This window comes from Dermacentor andersoni, chromosome 6 (assembly GCF_023375885.2).
Source record: "Dermacentor andersoni chromosome 6, qqDerAnde1_hic_scaffold, whole genome shotgun sequence".
NCBI lineage: Eukaryota > Metazoa > Arthropoda > Arachnida > Ixodida > Ixodidae > Dermacentor > Dermacentor andersoni.
Window position 1 is genome coordinate 11968223 of NC_092819.1, and position 8557 is coordinate 11976779.

The 8557-nt window shown below is 42.7% G+C and overlaps 1 long non-coding RNA gene across 2 annotated transcripts; it reads right to left on the minus strand.

Annotated features, from left to right (window-relative positions):
* Positions 1–532: 532 nt before the first annotated feature.
* LOC126521526 (uncharacterized) lies at positions 533–7945 on the minus strand. 2 transcript variants are annotated; one of them, XR_011895086.1, is made up of 3 exons: positions 7837–7945; positions 3348–3560; positions 533–1525 (listed from the first exon to the last, which is right to left on the minus strand). It is a non-coding gene; the product is annotated as an uncharacterized lncRNA (long non-coding RNA). The 2 variants fall into 2 exon arrangements; XR_011895087.1 differs by having other exon boundaries at positions 3348–3525; positions 7837–7944.
* Positions 7946–8557: the final 612 nt, after the last annotated feature.

Genomic DNA, 8557 nt, shown 5'->3' on the forward strand with positions numbered 1-8557 from the left:
GCGCAACTCAATGGGCAGTAATAAAAACTGATATTTTGAGAGACCGGCTGATATTTAACAACTTTCCGTTAGCAACGTCGAGACGGTACTCCCTTCTAATGATATACGCACATACGGCAATTAGTCGTAACATCCCTGCTGTGATATAATAGGTTTTCACACATCACCTTACTCAGCCGATGAAGTAGAGCGATAGGAATCATCACAAGCAGCTGAAGGCTACGAACGATGTGTCGTGTGGCCGCGCCTCAATAGAACGCGCCGTTAACCTACACCAAGAATCACCAGGTGAACCATCCTATGGCCTCTATTCTCAGCCAAGTGTATTATAGGCCACCCACGCACTTCAGGATTATTTTTCTTTGCCAAAACAATTCATGCGTGACTAGCTTCAAGCAATAACCAGCTTGAGGCAAAAACCCTTAAGTACATGAGACTGTGAGTCGTGGGCGATTTCCTAATGTAATGTCGCCAAGTACGGTTCTCATTCCCACTTCTAATCTTGAGAAATTGGTTTGTATACAAGAAAGAGGACACGGCATGTCAATTCTTTATTACTTGCAGTCCACACATATAAAATATTTAATTATAGCTGTGATGTGCTGAAAAATGTGCAAATTGTGCACAGCGCTAGTAGCTATAGACGAAGAGATGCAAAAGACTAAATGCTTTTTTGGGTTTTTGAATCACATGAAGAAAGGCGCAGAAGCTAAAGGTACAGCAATGACTGAGATTTCTGTACTTAGTGTAAAAAAGAATATAGAATTTTTGTAACACCATCTCGCAGCATGCGCTCATTAAATCAGCGTGTCGTAAACAAATGAAGAAAAATAAAAACGTTGTACATTTATAATTTATATTAATGAAAGGAAAATAAACACTAACAAAAACATCCATCCAATGAGACCTTACTTATGTGCAGTGCAAATGTCTAATATGTGAAACATGAAATACAAGGAAATGTATAACAACTACTTTCTATTCATATAAAACAATGTATTCTCATATGCATTACAATTCACCAAAATATGCTTAACTTTGTTTGTGTCGTCTAATGACTCGTTTGTTAGTTGCTTTTTAAGAATATCTAGACTGGTATCAAAGTTCATATTTGTTTCGAGTTGATTGTTCCCTGAGTTGAGTGTTCCTTCGCGATGCAATAGCCTATATAGGCACCCTGCGCTGAAACTTTCCAGTTGACAGCAGCGCCGCAACCCGGGATCGGCCACTGTTAAGCTACGCCGTCCGTGCTGCGATGATAAGGCATGATCGCGCTTGAACACGACAGAACGAACGACCCCAAACCTGACCATCAAGATCGGCAAAGCTCGGCGTGTAGCACTCAGGCGAGTGATGAAGCGTCAGCTTGTGTCCTTGCTTTTCAAATATTTCATTTTCATAGCGGCAATAGCGGCTGGTGTTGGTGACACTGGTGTGATAACTAAAAGAGTGGCAGCGCCATTTGGCCGATGCAGGGTGCCTATATTACTTGGCTTCCATCAGCGCCTAAAGCAGCTCATCGCCTCTGAAAAAGAAGGCACATGTGGCGAATTAAGAAATGCTGAAAAATGATGCAATAAATTATCCGTTTCGCTTCATTGTATCCTCACCCCAGGCGGTTCAAATTTCCGGAGTTCCCCACTATGCGTGCCTCATAATCAGATTGTGGTTGTGGCACGTAATACGCCGTAATTAATTTTTTTTTATTGTATCCTCACGGCGAATGAAAACCATGCTATACGAGTACACTCTTTAAACATGAACGGAAGTAACTTAAAATTGCTGAATGCGTAATATGGCCAAAATAATAAAACTAAGATGATGGCTGTGAGGAACTTAGTGTAATTATCAGGGCAAGCTTAACTGTATCCAGTTAAGCTTGCCCCGCGATCACACAGTCTTGGTTCCAATTTAGTTTGATACTACTGGGCAAACACTGTCTATACGCCAGTTCTGTTACACATCTCTTTTCCTCCACAGATATAACTGAAACGACACAGCCGTTTTCTCTAAGACAAAACATCTAACATCTGCTCATTTTAAACTTCCCTGTAACAGGGGCGTGGAAACAAACGCTCTTTTTTGTTTTTGCTATTTCTTTAACACGTGCTTGCTATGCTTTAGCAAACCAGAGCACACATTGACTTTGGAGTTATCATTACAGACGAACAGTCCCGGAGCAACACCCGCACTGGTAAATAGATGTCAGGTAAGCCCGGTGGTTATTACAACTGACGGGTCAACCATGCACCTACATTGCGGTGTCCTCGCTCTCTTTTCCTGTCACCTTTTATTAACGCATTACCCCATCACAGGGTAGCCAGCATGTGATTACAATGGGTAAGCTCCCTGCCGTTTCCTCGCTCTCAAATCTTACTCGATTTACCAAAAAAAAAAGAACACATACGAGCTTCGCGCAAATCGCACACAGTTTATCCGCAGGCAGCCAGTTAAAGAATTTTGTCCCCTTTTGTCTCGATTCACTGCCCATGCCGTTGTCATCACTTTCGTGACCAACTACGTGTTTGTTTCTGTTTATGGAGTATTCTACGAAGTTGCGGAGGGCACATGGGAGCAAAGTTCTTGGTAATCTAGGAATGTGGGGATTAACACGATTACGTGTGGCTAACGGCGGAGTTGTTGAGTTCTGACGACTTTACGAAACCAGCTGTGGCGTACTTAACAGTACTTTTGACACTGTTCCCGCATGTGTGGTGCCATCATTAACTGCCCTCACTTTTTAGAACTCAGAACTAGGTTAGATCACAGGAATGGGGAAAGAAGCGGTTCTCGACAGAATTACTGCCAATTCCAGCCGACTGTTTGCTCTTTTCTTGCATGCGAGGGCGCTCTTTTATGCACTCGCCTCACCATCAAGCTCTAATACATTACTGTCTGAGCGTGCGCGCTTGTGAAGCGTGCTATCGGGTTGAAACACTTGGTGGTTTTTCTTACTAAGCGCTCACAGCCGCATGTCGTCACTTTGCGCAGCCCACACAGCAAAACAACTAAAACAAGAGAATGAAATCAAGACACAGAAGCCGACCAAAGCATGCGGGCGCGTGTCTCTGCAGTATACTTTGTGCTGGGCGCACGCTTTGTCTTTGATGTACTCCACTTTCTGTCGCGACAGTAATCCCGTGCACGCATGCGTGCGTGAGCTGCGTGCGCTTCCCGCGGCAGCGACTTGACATGCTCTCTACATGAATATACATGTTGCCTGGCAGTTTACGCAAATAGGCATTCCCGTTTTGGCTCTGGCGCGTCGCGATCTTCGCGTGAAGCATGACGGGTTCTTACGTGTGTCAGGGACATACATTAACGCATGCAGCGGCACACGAGCTCACCTTCAGATCAACAGATTTATCATGCAGTGCTGACACTGTGGTGGGCAAAGAACTGGGTTCAGGCATTCTTTCTTGCAGAAGCTGGGGCATTTCTTGGCTGGCGCTGCCATGATCAGGGCCAGCAGACACACCACCAGTACAGCAAAGATAAAGATCTGACGAAGTGGAGTCATAGTGCCTGCAACAGGAAAATCTTTTGCAGATAATCTGGGACTGAAAAAAAAGAAAAGCTGGTTTAGGTTCTCAAGAAGCGCTTTCCGACAATACGTGAATATGTTTTGGGATGTAACGTTGACTTTCCAAATAGGTGATGTTCTTGTTTCAAGCAATTTTTACAGTTTTGTTGAAGTCACGGATGTTATCCGAATAGAATAAGATAATCAGATGTCTGTGTTTGGCGAATAGTATTAGTAAAAGCTGAAATAACTGGCAGGGATACATTATTGAAAAAGCTTACATCCTTTGGGTCGTATCTTGTCCCGCAACAATAATCGTTATCTGACTTGCCCGCATTTGATTTCTTTAACGCTGCGAGTCTGGTATTTCCAAGTCACGAACGGCTTGCGCATTATGAGCGTGACGTAGCATTCTCTACAGAAAAGTAGCGAGCGCTGAGTTTTCAAGAACGGAAACTAAAGCAAGGCAGATGACGATTATTACTGTGGGACAAGATAAGCCCCAAAGGGTGTAAACTTTTTTAAGAGTGCACACACTCAAGTAAATAACACTCTCAAAGGTGGATTAGATGTCGAAATATCTTTTTACACCCTTACTTTCAGCGAACATTCACTCTTTAAAGAAAGCTGCCCCCCTTTGGGGCTCATCTTGTTCGACAATGATAATCGTCAACTGTCTTGCTTGCGTTTCCTTTCTTCGAAAATAAGCGCCCGCTAGTTTCCTCTCGAGAATGCTATGTTACGATGATAACGCGCATTCCGTTCGCAACCTGGAATATACCGGGCCCGCAGCGTTAAAGAAAGGAAACGCAAGCAAGGCAAATGACGATTATTGGTGTGGGACCAGATAAACCCTATAGGGTGCAAACTATTTAACAGTGTTTTCTAATTGGGTGCATTCGTTAGCAGAGCACACTTAGTGCACTCTTCCATTAATTTCAGGGTGCTAAAAAGGAGTTTTGTGCTAGACATCATCATCATGAGAGTATTTTTATGTCCGCTGCAGAACAAAAGCCTCTCTATGCGATCTCGAACTATCCCTGTACTGCGCTAGCTGATTACAACTTGCGCCTGCAAATTTTTATACTTTCATCCCCCCACCTATAGGGGGGGGGGTGATTTCAGCTGACCTCGACTGCGCTTTCCTTCCCTTGGCACCCATTGTGCAAGTCTAATGGTCTACCGGTTCTCTTCCCTACGCATTACATGGTCTGCCCATCTCCATTTTTGCCTTTATGTACACTAGAATATCACATATCTCTGTTTGCTCTCTGATACACACCATTCTGTTACCGTCTCTTAATGTTACGCCTAAAATTTTTTTCTTCCATCGCTCTTTGCGCGGTCCTTAACTTGCTCTCGAGCTTTCAAAATTTAACACTTCAAGCAAGTACAAAGCCAATAAGCGTTTATTTCCCAGCAGTGTGCACCAAGTCATTATTCACTTCATATATGTTCACAGTAGGCTATGGATGTCCACCTGCTGCTTCATGTATACAGCGTCCCCGGTGGTGGAGTGCGAAAACATAACTTTTTTTTGTTCGCTTGTTTGGAGCCAGCTCAGTAATATGCACAGTAAGGCTTGCGCTGTTTTAGGCAGTGTAAGTTGAAATAAGCATTCGATCGCAGGTGCATCTTATACCCATAAGAACAAATCACTTATTATGGAGGTGGTGCGTCCCGTTGTAGAGTGGAAAGGCGCAACTACTTTGTCCTCTTATTTCCTTTTTGTTTTTCACATCTTACTGCTAGCTGTGCTTATATTGTTTCACCTTGGCCCTTATTTATAGATAAACTGAAGCGCAGAAGAGCATAGCGTCAGCCTATCAGAGCAGCTAGAAGCTCTAGTGCGCTCTTAAGGCCCTCTGTTATTCCCTTCTTCGTGTCGCCGGAGTAGTTGAGAGTAAAAGCTTCCGACGGGAAATCTATAGGTCAACAGTTGGAAACCAGGCAGCGTGGGTTTTCTTTTATCGCTCTTATTTTTTTATAAACATCTCAGAAAACAGTTCGGTATTACTTCAGCGGACGTCCAAAAGTTTTTGGTACTGATAGAATGAAATATAAAACATGGTGTGCATTTTGGCAGAACGAACATTGGGGAAAAATATTTAATTTCAAAAACCACTCTTTCAACTGGATGTACTAGTTCGCCTAACACCATTTTCTATGGGTATAAGGGCATGAGTATAGACACGAGAAAACACCCTTGAGAGGAAGCTTTAGCTCAAGTGCTCGTATCTAAATACATATAAAAGGAGAATTCGCTTTTCTCGGCAGCCACTGCACCAAATTTGACGAGGTTTGTTGCATTCAAAAGAAAAAACTTGAAATCTCGTGGGTGTTTGTTTCGAATTCTTGATTGCGGACATTGTTTCTTTAGTAAAAATTGGCAAAAATCGCAAATTTCATAAAACGAAACTATCAAGTTTACAGCTCTGTAACTCAGCAATGAAAAATGTTATAGTAATTATGTGAATTGCGTCTACTAGTACATCCAAGTGGACAAAATATATAATACCATAGAAATATTAGAAACATAGCTTTTGCAGAGCCCTTGTACACAATGTACCGAATTTACGGTAGGTATAAAATGATATATTGAATTTATCCGCTTTGAATGATCTAATAGACGCCATTTAAAGAAACGCGATATCTGTTCTGGATGCAGAGCTATTAATTTGTAAACTTCGTGCTTCTATTTTTTTCGAACTTTCAAAAGTATGAAAATTGTTTTAACAAAATTCAGGTCCTAAATAGAAATTACGCTTCCTACAATCACTAGAACTTACCTTTCTCTCTCAAATGACACAAAACTCATTCAAATTGGTATAGGGCTTATCTCAGAAAAGCGTTTCTGCGTTTTACATGTATCTGAGTGGGCCGCGTCGGAGGTGGGGCCGAACTAAAGCTTCCTCTTAAGGGTGCAATCTTGCCTAGTGTGCACCATCTCTCCGCTGAATATGCCCGTGCTTATAAGATCGTCAAAGCTAAGGACTTCGCAGGATGGAGTTCCGGCCACGGCGGCCGCATTTCGATGGGGCGAAATGCGAAAACAACCGTGTGCTTACATTTAGGTGCATGGTAAAGAATCCCAGGTGGTCCAAATTTCCTGAGTCCCCCACTACGGTGTGCCTCATAATAAGGTCGTGGTTATGGCACGTAAAACCCCATAATTTAATTTCTTTAAAGCTAAGGATCAGTGTGCTTTGCCGGTAAGTGAGACGAGCACATCTGAGGGCGCCCAGTATAAACGGCTTCGGTTATGCCGCGGAATACTTTGAACGAGAGAGTTGCAGGTTTAGTGGTAGATTGTATGCCTCAAGAAAGTAAACAGTTACATGAAACTAGTCCAGCTTGGGCAGTACGCTCATCTAGCACCTCGGTTTCGCTGAAACGAAGCCACTGGGTGCATGACTTCATTAAATTGGCTTCATTGGATTGTCGAATGTTTTGTTTTATTATTTCTTCTTTTATCTACAGAACAGAATACCTCTGCGAGCGCATTCTTGAGGGAAGTAGCGCATAACACATTGTTGACATATCATACGAGCACACCGCCCATTCGTAACCGGAAGATAAAGCGGAATGTTTCTGCCTGCAGTTATGTGCCCAACGCTTCTTCTAGCGTATGTGCCGCGACAATGAGACGGCGCGGAAAGCTCTATACAAATGAAAATTTCAGTAAGTTATGTATTTTCATACATGAAGCATTGACTGAATAGGGGTTTCGGTTTTGCAACAAAATAATTACTGCCAAAGCATTGCGTATTGCGAGTCTGACTCGTAAAAAGTTATATTTCTCAGTATTCATTAAGATAACCCTGAAGATTATCGTATCTTGGCGTTGGCACGTAAAAGCACAGAATTCAATTCAATTCAACCGTGGAGATTACCATGAGGATTGCCATGAAGTCCTGAGAAGACAGGTAACCGGCGCCAATAACGGTGCTATAGCATCTCCGTTCCGTTTATATTAATAAACAAACGTAATATACCATGAATCTATACAACCGAAGATGAGCAAGTGACGCGGTAAGAAACCAATGTAGCTCAACATGAACGAGGTTCTTTCAGTGCAGCAACAACTATAGACGCCAATATTTAGATACGTATTGAATGAAATTGTGCAGCGCTAGGGCTTCTAAAAACATCTTGCGCGTATGTCAATTCCACCTAGCTCAAACAAAGCAACGCTAACCATGGTACGAAGCGCAACCAATAAAAGTGGTTAATATGGCAAAATTGCAATGCGCAAACCAGGCGAAGTTCGTCACAAACAGTTAAATATGAGCCCAAAGCATAGATTCACTAACCCTGTTGGTGCACCTTGCTCACTCGTGGTAGACAGGCGGCGTCCTACGGATGCAAAGACGCGCAGTTTTATGGTGGCGCGTGTCAGGCCGCCGAGCAAAAGCCCAAGCGCTATCGCTTGCTGATTGCAGGTGTTTGCCCCGTATTTTGTGGGAAATACGTGTGAAGATAAGGGTCCGACGGGACAAGAGTTCACGCGATTGCAGATGTCACATAGACTGAAACCTTCGGAAAGCTTTTGGTACAGTATTCTTGTGTCATATAAAACAACGGCATACTTAAATTCGCCCTGAAGAAGGGAAGAAGAATAATTGTAGATAACCAGAGTAAGGAGGTAGGGGGGTGGGCGATCTGTACTGTGCACTAAGCTCAACTTGTGGACAAAACTATTTTACAAATTAACAGCAAGTATACAGCACAGGATATTTACGACAATATTTTTGATATTGCCATTAACAATGCTTCAGCCGTGATTCGGGATGGTCCCCGCCTTCAACGGAAGTTATTTTGATTTGTTGTCGCTTAAGTCGAGCGTATACAATTACAAGTAAGTGGGATTTAGGAGGATTACTTTTACAGGGAAATTGTTAGAGCAACTTGAAGCGTTCGAAAATGTTATGTGCATGTTTTCTTGGTGTCCTGAGAAAACTAAGTCATTCACCAAGTTTCTATTTAAAATATTTATGGGACATGTTTGCAATATATTTCAGGCAAATTTTGAAG